This window comes from Falco cherrug, chromosome 7 (genome assembly GCF_023634085.1).
Source record: "Falco cherrug isolate bFalChe1 chromosome 7, bFalChe1.pri, whole genome shotgun sequence".
Classification (NCBI taxonomy): Eukaryota; Metazoa; Chordata; class Aves; order Falconiformes; family Falconidae; genus Falco; species Falco cherrug.
In genome coordinates, this window is record NC_073703.1 from 46,722,934 (window position 1) to 46,737,094 (window position 14,161).

The 14,161-nt window shown below is 38.8% G+C and overlaps 1 protein-coding gene across 1 annotated transcript in view; it reads left to right on the forward strand.

Moving 5' to 3' along the window:
• The window catches only part of LRRC4C (leucine rich repeat containing 4C), a 538,946-nt gene that overhangs the window by 17,698 nt on the left and 507,087 nt on the right, over positions 1-14,161 (forward strand). The gene's annotated exons all lie outside the window — the stretch shown is intronic.

The following is a 14,161-nucleotide window of genomic DNA, read 5'->3' on the forward strand; positions in this document are numbered from 1 at the left end:
AGCATTTTTCTTTCCCTCTAGAAATCTCACTTGACATTTAGCAAGGGACGTTTGTAAGAATGTCAGATTGATGAGAGCTGTTTGCTGAAGTCTCGCCATGTTCATTCAGCTGAACAATATCTGTTGTTAACAGCCATAATTATTATGAACAGGTTTAAAAGGACAAGCTTATTGCTGTACTTTGGCAACATGCTTTTGAGCTGCTGGTTTCACAGTATTAATACTTGACACTTTACATTGCTTTTTATCATCAAAGTGCTTACAGATACCAAGTAATCAAATGCATTAGAGGCTATCTGTAGGTTCCTTGATTGGGGGGACAGTAAATAACTACTTCATTTATATTGTACAATTTGTGAATATTTAGGTTCACAATGGCAAGCAATAGATAGAGATGTGACCCTTGTAGTTGAGCGATGACTTTTCAGTTTTGTTGAAGACTTTCAGACTTGGTTTCACTTTACCATATACCCTATGAGAATTCAGTAACTATAAAGTCTTTCTTCTTTGGTAAGAAAAGAGACCACAGGTGTGGCTCTGCAACAAGATGAGGCAGCAGAATCACCTTATTGAAGCTGCTTGAGTGAGAAGTTCCAGGAGCCTTGGGAAAAATCAAATAAATCAAGTTTTGGAGTTACAAATGTGCAGTACTTGCAATACAAGTGACCTGACCCACAAGTTGGATTACTGAATCTTATAGTCCTTTAGTTTTTAGATGGGGTCTCTTGTCAGGTGAGCTCCTACTGATGGTTGTTCTGCAAAGAAAAATGGAATCAAAGGTAGCTTACTGGACATAATGGAATTGTCATGTGTTTTCTAAAGCTTCTCAGTTAGCTAAACATGGGATGATTGAAAAACAAGAGATTCTTGTGCTAGATTTATTATATTTTACTTTATTATGCATACAGCTCTGGGCAGATATGTTATCAGACATGTACTTGAGCCCAGGCTGTAGTGATTACTTGTGCTACTTGATAAAAACATTGCTGCATAGTAGCCTAAGTGGCAATTGGGCTATATGTTAGGGAAAGAAAGCACGCATTTGGCTAGTTGACTTTCAGTATTGAGCATACCTGACAGAGAATGGAACTTGTCTTACCTATGTGTTTCATGTGTATGATGACACTAAAGCTAGAAATCATGATGTGGCTAAATAGCTATTACAAATTTTTCCTTACATTTTTGGGAGAACATCAAATTTGTGGAGGTATCTTTGCATTGGACATCCTTTTAGTCTGAGGTGGAGGGAGAAATATGTACTTCCTTTATTTTTTAAGTTTGGAAGAAGGTGATTGTAAATGAGTTTCAATACATGAACTTAGAAGCATCATCAACTGTGTAATTTGTAGTTTGGGCATTTATATACATCATTACCAAGAATTATGAAATAATGTTTAGCTGATTAATATTCCTGGTTAACTGAAGTGTGCTTAGAACAGCTGTACTAAGCTTGAAACTGTGTGACACATTTGAGCCTTTTAGACTTGAGAGTGATTATCAAGAGATCTCAAAGCTGGATTTTCTTAGACCTTGTGTGCTTTTTTTGCATAAGCAAGCAGAAGTCACTTTGAAAAGTTCTCCACACTTACTAATTCTTATTGCAACGTTAATAACTATATTTGTTTCAAAAGGCTTGCATGCATAGTAGTTGACTTTTCATAATCTGATCTTTATTTGGACATATGAATCGGAATTGAGCTTTTAAAAATTCAGGCCTTTGTTCCCGCTGGCATTGTTTAGATTCAGTTATCGTATTTTAGCTTTACACCCTCCCCTTCCCTGCTTTATATATATGCAGTTTTGGACAAAGCATGACTTGTCATCACGAGATGCTCTGGTTGCTCACTGACATAGCTGGGAAATTGTAGCCCCTGTCTCTCTGGGTTGAGTTTTTAGCCAGTCAGGTGTTGCTTTTCTTTCAAGTCCTGAGGTGCTGATAAATAACCAAGATCATCCACCTTTCATTAGCTTGCTAGCTTCCAGTGAGCCTTAGTTACCACTTTACAGCTCCTCTTTTGGAGAAATTGTCTGAACTGAACCTGAATAGCATCGTTGGTGTTCTGTCTCTGAATTAGAGATAACCAGTTTGGGGAAGGGGGGGTGATTCACAAACCTTAAATACACAAAGCTTCACAATGTGCTTTTTATGATCCTTGTCTACTTACCTATTTAGTGATGTTTCATATTATAAGGAATTATATTCATTTTGGGAATGATTTCTGGTGAAATGGAGATTCTGGAGGGAGAGACTAACCCACTTTGAGGCCAAAAGGTAGGCAGATCAAAGAACAGCCTTGTTTAGCTGTGAGTTTGGAAGGACATCAGAATGGTGTCTGTCCTGTCCACAGAAGATTCAGTTATACTCATGTCATTTTTGGCAGATATCTAATTTCTTTTTAAAGACTTTCAATAATGAAGACTACACAGACTCCCTAAGCAAATTTTCCCTTTACATGAAGCTAGTGAGCTGTCATTGAGAAGGTGCCTGTAGAGTTTGTATATTATAAATACAACTTATAATAATGCTGTCAGTGCCCCCATCCATTCACCAACACACTCATCCTTATTCCCACCAGCATGTGCCTGATGATTTTACAGATTATGGTCCTTTAATTAAAACATGGCAAACTCTGCCAGAGCATGAGGTTCCCAGGCCCAGTGCATATTTGTGTATTCTGCCAGACTACTGCTAGGGATTTGGTTTCACTTGAGGCTAGTTGTGGGGAGTTTGCAGGCATTTCTTCTGAAATGTGATTGAGGAAAGTGGCAGCTGCTAAGGACAATAATGTGAAGAACTCATGTTTAGGGTTTAATTTCTTCCTAGTATCTTGTGGTTTGCTATTTGAAGTAATATTCCTTGTAACCTCTTCCCTCCAGCACAGAGTGTTTTCATAAACAGCACGTAATGGATTTGATGATATTTTATGTGAGCAGGGATAAGTTTCCATACTCAAAAGGTAGGGATACCAGATAAGTGATAAGAGCAGATGGCACTGTCATTATCAAAAGAAAACAGCTAAAGAAGTTGCTTGAGACAGGGAAGTGAATCAAAGAATACTGTGTATAAGCATGCTCTCAGCCGTCTTTACATAATTACCATTTTAGATTGAGCTCATACCTTCTTATGCTGCTTTTGCTGCTTTGTTCTGCTGGCAGGTGCAAGTGTGCCCTCCCTTTGCGTTGTAGACAAAGAACCATGACAGAGCTGTTGACCTAGGAAGCCACTAAGCAGGAGGACATAGGAGAGGAAAGTTCTCTCATGGCTGGAGTCCGTCCCACATGACCAAGTGGAGGAACAGAGCTAGGGCAAGGTAGGAATCATGCGAGTTTTTGAAAACCTCAGGCCTTGCACAAGAACTGGAACTAAGCAGTCTTGTTTATTTATGCAAGTGCTCTGTGTGGTTTGATCTGCCATATGTGTTTAGTTGCTTGCAGTTCTTACTTGCTAAGATTTATGAAGTCTCCGTAATGTAGCTGCAGCTTGATAGTCTTCCCCTCCTAGGCAGTTACACCAGCTAGATACTCTAAGGTGAATCAAATCAGTGTTGAAACTTTGAGCCTTGTGTCTAGGCTGTGGGGAGAAATGCTCTTGAATGGTCTTGGCTTGGGGCTAGAAAGTGAAATTTCTGCATGCTCCTTCCTGACTTGTAAGCAGGTTTTTGTCACCCCCCACGCCACCTGAAAAAACCCAAACCAAGGTTCTGTAAAGCTGGGTCTGTGAATGTAGTGTAATGTAATGCTCCTCAGTCTTTGGCTGTCTGGAGAAATGTTTGCTGGTTGTAAAGTGATTAGAGTCTTCTAAGTACACAACTGTATACAAAATACTTTGTCACAGTGTCTACTTCGCATATAGCTCCTCTCCTTTTTATTTTATTTCTGATTATCGTCCAGCTGTGGATTTTTTTTTTTTTCTCTGATGTGAACCTAGCTTATAGAAATATTTCCTGTAGACTTTCTGGTTTGGATTTTAAAAATATAATTGAACACATTCCTTTTTCCTCTCCAGAGTCTTTATTTTTGTTCTGTTGCTGTTCAGTTGTCTGTTTGGTGTATGATGTGTTACTGGTTTTCTACTTGTTATTTTGTTGCATTAATTCTTAGGCTCTAGAGAGTGTAGTCCTATTGTGCTATATGCTGTGCAAATGTAGGAGAAATTATTTCTCCCTGAAAGGGTCCTGTGCTTTAATGTGTGAGATGGGGGCCAATGATTGTTCAGACGCATAGATAAGAAAATACAGTATCTGAAGGGTGCTTAGTATATTAAACATGATGTAGGCAAAAAAAATATCTTTTTTTGGAGTCAGATTCTCTAATTATAGTCCTTTGCACACCTTTCCAAGAGACACATTAAAACTGCATCACCTGACATGATCTAGCAATCAGCTCCCTGAGAAAGTGTTCTTTGAATGCAAAGGGATGAGGAGTCTATGAAAGATGAAAGAGCAAGTTCCTCAGTGGCTCCTTATTGTACTAATTAACTGAGACAAAACCCTTTTCCGCCTTGCTATTCTGCTTGCAGAAGCAGAACAGTGCTGTCTGCTTTTTGGAAGCTGCTTGCAGCTCCTGCTGAAGTGGGTGTCCCGTGGCTGTGCTGCAGCACTGCTCTGCAACAGGGCCTGCTCCAGGGCTGTCAAGCATCAGGATGCTGCTGGGAGACTGAGAGGAGCTCGGGAGTCCTGCTGATGAAGGGGGTGGTGGTGGGGAACAAACAACTCTTTCTTCCCTCTTTTATCCCCAGCAAAGAATGAGACAGACACAGCAGCTCCAGCAGCTGCACCACGGTGAATGCTAACCAGCGGCTGTTACGGCGTCGAGAGCTTTTTCTTAATGCTGTTTGCTGACTTTTTCTTTTTAACATGCTGCCTTTACCACTTTAGACTTGTCGTTGGCGTTTTGTGTCATACTTGTAGTAAGTCAGTCCTCAACAGGGCTTCTCCCCTGCCCCCCTCAATTTCCTTGTGTAGTTAAAGAAATGTCTTCATCTTGAGGGAACTGGTGCAACTAACAGTGGGAGTAAATAAGTTGCTTCCCATGGGTTGTTTGTTTTCCTTTTGCCTTCATAACAATGCAAAAACGGAAAGTTATGACAGAGTCTGATCTGTGAGCCCTCACTTTTTATGCTAATTTTTATAATAGTATGACTTATGGTAAAACTTCTGACTCTGTTACTCTCAACCTGGGTACCTTCTGGGGAAAATGCTGGTGAAATATTGCTGTGGCTGTGCTGGAATATTCACAGTAAAGATGAGGATGTGAATCACTAATGCCAGCAATAGTGTGGCATGTTGCCAGCTACCGCATCTCCTCTGTGGTTTCCCTCTGCTTCAGCTGAAGTACTTTGTCTCTTACCCACTTCCCGCTTTCTGCTGATGCTTTTATGGGATCTCTTGTGATTCTGTAAGTGTTTAACCATTGTTTTGGTCTGAAATACATTATTTTAACACCCACCCACCCACTCCACTTCCTGGTGACTTTACACTATGTAGAGCAAAGAACAGCTTTGCAATCTGGTGTAGGCCAGTGGTACAAAGCCCTTGTGGAAATAAACAGCTCCAGTGCCAATTAGTGACTTGATTTATGTTGGGTATTGAACAGGCAGGATAGAAGTGTGTGTGCTTTACCAAGCCTGAAGTAGGACATAGCAGATCAGCAGAGGCTGCAGTGAAGGACAAATGTTACCTTAAGTGGGATTTGTGTCTGTATATCCAGGTTCCTTTCTGTCATCCTGTAACCAGGAGCTCAGAAGTCACGTGTCCCTTTCTGCAGTGTTGACGCTGTAAGTGGAGTTGCTTAAGGCTGTATATAAAACCTCACTACAGGTATAATGTAACTATTCTGTCTTCAGTTGCGGAAGAGTGAAGAGCACTGTCTCTGTGCCTTGTCATCCCGTATGTGCTGCAAGAGATTTTTCTGTCATATCTGTACCCAAATGTATTTCCTTCCTCTTGCATAATTCATCATTGAAGAATTTGCATTTCCCTGAAGTTGAAAGTTCCAAGAGTGCATTGTAAGGATGAGAGAAATGGGGGCAGAAGGAGCTGACTGGGTTGTTTTGGTTTTTTTTTGACCTAGCACTTCTGCAAATTTATTTATTATACAAAAACCTCTTAACTGAGAGGCAGTTGAATGGGTGCCAGTGGAATATTTCAGACTTTAAAAGTGACATGACCCATTTATATTTTCACTTGAAAAAGCGTTTTCTGAGCTGCTTCAGCACAAGGTGACCATCTGTCTGTGTCCTCTGTTGAACTAACTGAGCAGGGAAGCTAAGCCTCTGACTGTCCCTGTATACAGACACTCCTGCACCCTTTATTTCCCCAAATCAACAGTTTGCCATGTCTTTGATATGGGGATATGGGACGGGCAAATGGGCAGTTGTGGGCAAATATACAACAAATATACAACAGGGAGATTTTTGGTGTACCAGGTACAAAGCTGTTTTCACAGGTAGCAGTGTATGAGTAGCATATACTGAGAACCAGTCTTTAGTAGATGTGGATCTGAGAAAATGCGTAGAGTGTATGTTGGGATAGGTACAGTCAAAAGTAGATCTCACTATTCTTGCTTAACATTGTAAAAGGCGAGCATGCATGCTAAAGCACACATGTAGCTTTCTTTACAAATAAGCATGTGAATATCTTTCATGTGGGAATCTTTGCTTTTGAAGCAGATAAGCAAAGGATACTTGCAAGAAACTCTTGACTACCTCTTTTTAGTAACTTTTTTTTTTTTTGAATGGATGTAATGCAGCATTCAGCCAAAAGGCTTTAAAGCACTTAGTAAGGTGAGGGAGCAGTTGGCCCTTATCAAGGGGTACTCGTTATGTTATGTCACATCATCAGGAATACCAACTACTGTGCTAGTTCTCCGCAGTACCATCTCTTCCTTTCTAGGGCATCACTCTGAAGGCTTCAACCTCTGTTTTGGTTTAATATCACAGAATGTGAGATGAAGGCTGCACCAGGATGGGATGTGGCTTATCACAATAGCAATAATGTTATTGATGCAACATGCACTGTTGCTTGACGGAATCATGCAAACCTAACATACAAGGTAATCAATTGTAGCTCACAAGTACTTAGCTGGGAGAGAGGGCATGCTGAAAGGCTGGTATGACCTTTCCAGATCATCACTCTATTTAGTATAATTAACAAAAAGCTCCTTGCTGGACTGAAGTGTCTAGGTGCTTTTCTTTGGGGGAGGGGAGCTTAGGGAAAGATGGAGATAGGACTTTTGAAGAGTCCAAATGACAAAGTCTTGTTGAGCAAGAAGGAAGATGATAAAGAATTTAGGCAGCTCAGGTATGCACCGTTTCACTGTCGGATTATTGAAATTAATGTCTGTGTCACTGTTTACGTCACTGCAACATGTCTTCTGACACCTCTGGCAATTTTCCTCTCGACTGAGACTCATTTTTCATCTTGATGATGAACCAGGAATCTTTTACCACTTCTGTGGAAGTGCTGTATGTATATTCATACCTTGGTGTCGAAGGAGAGATTTTTACAATAGGTTAAGAACCTAGACAGCCGTAATTTCCCTTTTGGCAGTGCTCTGTTTGATCCTCTTTTACAGATCAAATCAATACTTACCACTTCCCCTAACCTCCAGTGTGACAAACCCAAGCACCAACTGTCACACCCTAAAAGCTCCTGTGTAGTCAAACCTTGTATTCACACAATGCTGCCACTGGTTCTCTGTTTAAAAACAAAAATGCCTTCAAGTTTCTGCCAACAACCAAAGCTGTCCAATTTGTATTTAATCAGTTATTTGTCGCTGTCAGGCATGTTTTGCCTGAATGGTTATTATACATTTATTTGTCTTTGTTTCCCTCCCATGTTTTGCTGAAGCAACAATAGCATGGAGATGTTTGCCTTGCAGAAAAAGAATCTCGGTGAATATTCAAACCAGTTTGCTTGGCTTTGTCATAGTAAATTTGTATGTCTGTGTGGGAAATAAAATAGACTGGTCACTTGCTGTATCTTCATCTTCTGCTGCTTCCTAATGGCTAGTTACAATCTCAAATTGCTTCCTCTGAGAAACACACAGTTGTATGATATTTAGTCCTTTAACAACCAGGAAAAAACAGAGCAAATGTAAAATTGGTGTAAAATAGACTTTGTTTAAAAATATTCTGCTACTGTTTCACTGTGAATAAATTGTTCTTTTTAAAGTAAAACTGATTTAAAATTTTAGGAATAAATGTATGGGGTATTTTTTTGTTTGTTTGGGGCTTTTTTGAGACTGCAAAGCTTGTAGAAAATTTTATATATATAAAAACACTATATCTCTTTGTCTCTCTATGTTTATTTATAAAAAAATCATCTAGTACACTGGGCGCTGTAGAGTTACTCTAAGGCCAGACACTCAGTTGAGCAGAATTATTAAATGAATTTCTCACCTTGGCAAGGAAAACTGCTGTCCAGTCATCCAGGGCTGTAGTCAACACATCCATTTGTCTTCACTTCAGGAATATATGGTTTCTATAGTCAAATACTTGGAACAACTATTAGCATGTCTTCCTCTACATGTGGCAGAGAGAGTGTGTTCTGGCAGTAGTTGTTTGTAAATCTTGAGTTGCCTTTGTTGTGGATTGTCCTGTTAGTGCAGTGCTTCCTATGTACTTACTGCAGTCTGACTTTCGGGAAAATTGGAAAGTGTTCAAAAATGGCACACTTTGTTGCTTCTAAAATTTGCAGCCACCTTCACATCTTGTGATGGAGACAGATCTAGATTCAAACTGCTGAAGAACAGTCAGTTTCCCACAAGCTGTGTCATATCAGTGTCCCAGTAGAAGGGCCCCACAGCATTTGGAGAATTTGGAAGGCAGCAGATAGGGAGCTCAAAGTGTTTTAAGAGAATGCCTGTCTACTTTCAGGAAAATAAGCTGTCTGCAAATGGCTGGCTTTTTCCAAACACTTCCCAAGGCAATGAACCAGTATAGAGACAAGATTTTATAGGTATGTGTTGTTTTGTTGTTTGTGTGGGGTTTTTTTTTTGTTTTGTTTGTTTGTTTATTTTTATTTTTTTTGTTTTTTAAATAAAGCTACAGATATGGAAGCTGATGACATTTTGTGCAGAAGAATAATCTTGTTTTGTTCTGAGTGTATATTCTTCTATGGAAAGGGGCAGGATTGATGACACTGTGAAGTCTTGTGAGGCTTTGGAGAAAGACGTAGTGATAATTTTTGGAGGAGGAATATTAACAATAGTAATCTTGTACAATATTTTTAGTCTTAAGCTCCAGTACTTAAGTGGTTTCTCACAACTCATGGAGGCTGATGTAAATGCAATACTGCAACTTCTGCAGCTAATGTGGTTCCCATAGCATTCTGCAGACATTTACTTGTGTGAACTGGAGCAAAATCATCATTCCTTAAATTGAGAATAGAGACTTGCCTTGTTTTGGGCAAGATATGTGACCTCTTTTAGCCTTTTCACCTATAAGGATGTAAACATGTCTAAACAAGTGGGTTTTTCAAGGGAGGGGAGACATTGTGGTCTGTTTCCACCTGTTACTGTTTGCCTGTGTTGTTCTGTTTCACCCAGGTTAGAGATGGGAATCTGCCTTTTGTATTTGGCAATATCCACTTCCAAACCTAGCTTTTTTGGCTAGTGGTAGAGTAGACATAACTGGGTTTTTTGGCTGCCTATAGGGAGCTCATTCATTTAATTGTCTCTGATTCTTCACTTTTATCTGCCCAGTGGGATGCTTTAAAAGTATTGTTCTTCTGCATAGTTTGTATCAAACAGTGAAGGTTTGCTTGATGTAAAATTATGCACCGTATGCCAGCTATCTGTTTTTCTAGTCTTTAAATGTTGTATCTGATCAGTAGAGCTTCTCAAATTCTTGAGTAAAAAAAACTTGAGTGAGAAAATGGCATTAAAGTTTTGTGTTACCTTTTTTGGCTCAATAAACAATAGTGAAGTATACAAAGGATTAATAGGTCCTCCCTGCAGGGCTTTAGCTATGTTATCTAGAGGAATTTTGTCTGTTAAAATATGAGCCTTACAGTACTTCTGCAGGCATAAATTATTTGGCTTTTCTTCTTGAAGGATAGCCTGTCACCCTAAAGGCAATCTTTCTTTTTCATTTGCAGTGTACTGTAAGCTTCATGTACTTGTTTCAGTACACACCCTCATCTGCAGCATATTACTTTCCTAAATACATTAACATCGGTACCTTAACAAAGAATCAAATCTATGCTTTTATGTAGATAACTGAACGCTGGTATTGCATAGAGCTGACCCAACAGAAAATCTAAGACACAGCATTTTAGAACAAAACTAAAGCTTACCATTAAATGTTTGTGCCTTTCTCTTGCTCTCCATGTGGGATTAGGGTATTGCTGTAGAGCGGGAGCTTCAGATTCAGGTCCCTGTTTTGTCTCCTGCAGAGTGATTTGGTAGATGAAAGTTGTTGGCCTCAGTTAGGCAAAACAAGGAACCTAACCTCAATGTTGTGCTATGAATCTCACAGGTGGCCCTTTGCTGAGATGGCTGTACCTTTGTGTTTACTTTCTCCAACAATCAGAACTGATTTCCAAAGTTTATCAAACATCTCTCAAACATAATTGTGTCTGAAATTGCAGGAGGTCAGAGTGCATATTGAAATTTTCTTTTCTTGCTTCTGAGCATGACAAGTTTAATATAAAAAGCTTCACTTCTGTTGTTTCCCTTCTGACACTTTGAGAATGAAATTTACTTTTGTATATGGTCGATTTAATCCCACTTGAGTACTGTGACTGTGAGCACATGTTTGCAGGGCTGTCTCCTGATCAAGACCTAAGTTGAGCGTAGGGTAGGCTTGATGCTGGCTTGCTCCATAGGATTTTGTTTCATTGCATTTAAAATTCAAAGTGCAGAAGTGCACAGACATTTCAGTCAAGTTAGATAAAGCTACATGAACCTCAAAATACAATCCGTGTTCATGGCATTGCATATCCTAACCAGAGGTTGCAAAGGCATTGCTTTATCAGACTGCTGTCTATTCCTTCACTATGCTGAAGAATTTGTAGCTTGTTCCTCAAACCAAATCTTGGAGCAAGGAGCTATGGCATCAGCCTTGTCCATCATACATCAACTTACTGTTTTTGTCAGGCCTTTGTATAATCTGTGTTAGCACCTATAAGTTGTTTTAGTCCATAGGTTCCTAAAACCTCTGAGGTGTTAGTGTTGAAAGTATTGGTTAAAGTTTCTATAGACAGTTGTAGACTCTTCTGTTTTTACTTTTGTAAAGATTTCACAGTTCTTACTGTTTTCTGTCTCATAATCTTTTTCTTTTGTTGGTGTGATTCCTTATCTCTAAAAAGATGTCTGCTGTGTTCAGTTGAATTTGTGCGCTTGAAGTCAACAAAGCTTGTAGAAGTTTCCTTTAGTAGAACAACAACAAAGCAGGATTTCTTTGTTGCTCAGAGAGCACCGTTACGTTTGCTGACCACCATCACCTTCTGTAAACCTTTGGGGAATGTAAAGAAGGTGTTGCATTAATTTAACATGATCCAAATCAGACATTGTAGTTTGTGTCTGAAAAAAAATTTAGTAAGCCCGTTATAATGTTTCTGTCAGAATCAATACACTAAAAGAGAAGAGAATTGGGGGTTATACTTTGGACTAAACTGATTTACAATATGCTTTCTATAAAGGCTTATTGGGGGAAGTCATTTACATGCATATTGAAGGTAAGACTGTTGATTAGAAACTGGTTGAGAGACAGAATCACGTTTGGAATTGATCAGCTTTCCATAAACAAAAAAAAGCTGCTGGGAGCATCTTGTCTCAGAGCTGTGTAATTCAATGAGGCATGCTGTTGGATATGTTTATTAGGAGTTACTTCTAATTATTTTTCTCACTTCTAAATGTTTGAAAACAGGAAACAAAAAGACTTTAATTTTCAGTAAAAAACCCACAAAATCCAAGAAAGCAAACCCAAACTCTTTCCCTGTTATTTCATTAAGGTCATTCTTAATGAGGAAAATGGAAGAAAGGACATAGGTACATAGGTTACAAAAGACATCTGAAGTTGCAAACATTTGAAGAATAACAAAATTGTTAAGTTTGAATCTTTTTTTTTTTTTTATCCTGTTCAAAGTGGCTTTTAAAGAGCTTTATGAAGTTGTTACAAAGCTAATTCTATAAAGAGAAGTAAGGTAATAGAACTCTAGGAAGAAAAGTTTGAAGTGTTCAAACCCATTGATGGGTTCTAAATTAAATGCTGCTATTCTCTCTCACAGTCTCAGGCTTCATTGTTATTGACTTACTGAAAATATCTCCTTAGTGCTCAGCTGTGGTAAAAATTATTTAAAAAATACCACTTGACAATAGCCTTTAATAATAAAGGAATTGAATGTATTACAGGAATGTGCAATTGCTGTTTCAGCAGAGGATATATAAAATATTTGCTTGGGTTTGTTTTTTTTTTTTTTTTCTTCCCATTTCAGAGATGAAAGAACAGGTGGGGCTAGGGGGAAAAAGTTGGAAAGCAGTAAAAAAAAGCTAGATTTTTCTCTGTTCTTAGTGGAAAAGCTTTGATTGACTTCAGGAATGCATCATGTAGGCTGTTATGGGGGGATTGTGATGAGCCTCTTAAATAGGGAAAAATAAAGATAACACTGTGCTTTTGTAAGGGATCATAAAATACTACAAGATGAAGTAAAATAATGTGGACTGCATATACTGACTTCTGCTTTTGGACAAGTAGGGGTAACATGCTTATTTAATGAGGAGATTGGAAAACAGCATTTTCAAGCAACTCTTATGTAGAAATTAATTTTGTTTTCTGTTGAAACATAAAAAGTTTGAGAATCTCATGTTTTCTTCTCTCTGATGCTTTTCCTAACAGCAAGAAAAAGAAAATGTAGAAAATTGGTGGGAAAGAGCTATGTTGTTTGCTCTACCTCCCCCTCCAGGCCCGCTGCTGCGCCCCTCCCCCTTCCCCCCCCTTCCCCCGGCCGAATGAGACTAAGCCAATTCTTCTCAAAATTGGAGATGGTAGAGAAAATCAAGACATGTAGATGTTTGGGTGTGTTTTTTTTCCATTCTTTGTGTTGTGGCTTTGTTTTTGTGGGATTTTAAGGCAATTTCTAAGAACACTACAAGAGGATCAAATAGCTTTGATATTAAAACACAAGAAACTGTGACAGTATTTGATTGAATAATGTACATTTCCTTAAAAAAAAAAAAAAAAAGCTTTATCCCCAAGTGCACTGATTTTATAATGGTGATAGGACTATGAGCAAGCAGCGGTATACCAATTTTTGTGCTTTCAAATATGTGTCAGCTGCTGACTGTTGGATATAGGACGATATTTTCCTCACAGAGCTAGTACTACTTAATATCATTAACATCCCTCTGGGAGGAAATGTATATGAAAGAAGCAATGGCGTAATTTCCTTACAATGGCAAGGGAGTGTGGCATTAACCTTTTATCTGAAATGCCTCTTGGGCAGGATGCTGTTTTTGGTGAGAAATGTGAGACCACTGGCTTATTTTCCTTGTTTAGTCATGGGACACCCTCAGGTCTGCAGTCCACCTCTTTATATGCTTTAATATAAAGGCCTTGCAGCTCTTGGATCAGGTGGAGACTGGGTCAACAGCCATGTCTTGCGTATCTGTAGTTTTAGTAGCAATTGCCTGTATTACCTATATGATTTTTGTCTTGTGTTATTTGGTTGATATCTTTAACTGTTGTCACGACCTGACAAAAAGGACCATCTTATACATGAAGTACTGAAGAAAATACAGAAAACATACTAGAGACCCTATTGGGATATCTTAGAACTGCAATATTCTCTAAAAGATTTTAAAGTGAAAAGAAAGGCTCCTGAGATGAGATGTATTACTTTTGCAGTCTTGAAATATGCATAGATTAATGGCTTTGACTCTGTTGCAGGCATCAGTGACACAAGTCCTACAGTTTATGATATGGGTGGCCTAAGGCAACAGAATTAAAGCAATATTGTGCTCCATTATTCCCTATAATGAATTTAGCACACAACAGGAGTATGTACTAGTTGTTTGCTAGAACTGCAGTCTTCAGGGTACTGGGTAAATATGTATTGAGGAATTGTGTGAATTTCAGCTGTGTGCATTATAGGTATTGAAATGACTGAAAATGGACTGTATGTCAGCAGTATAAAACTGTGATAACATTTCTGAAATG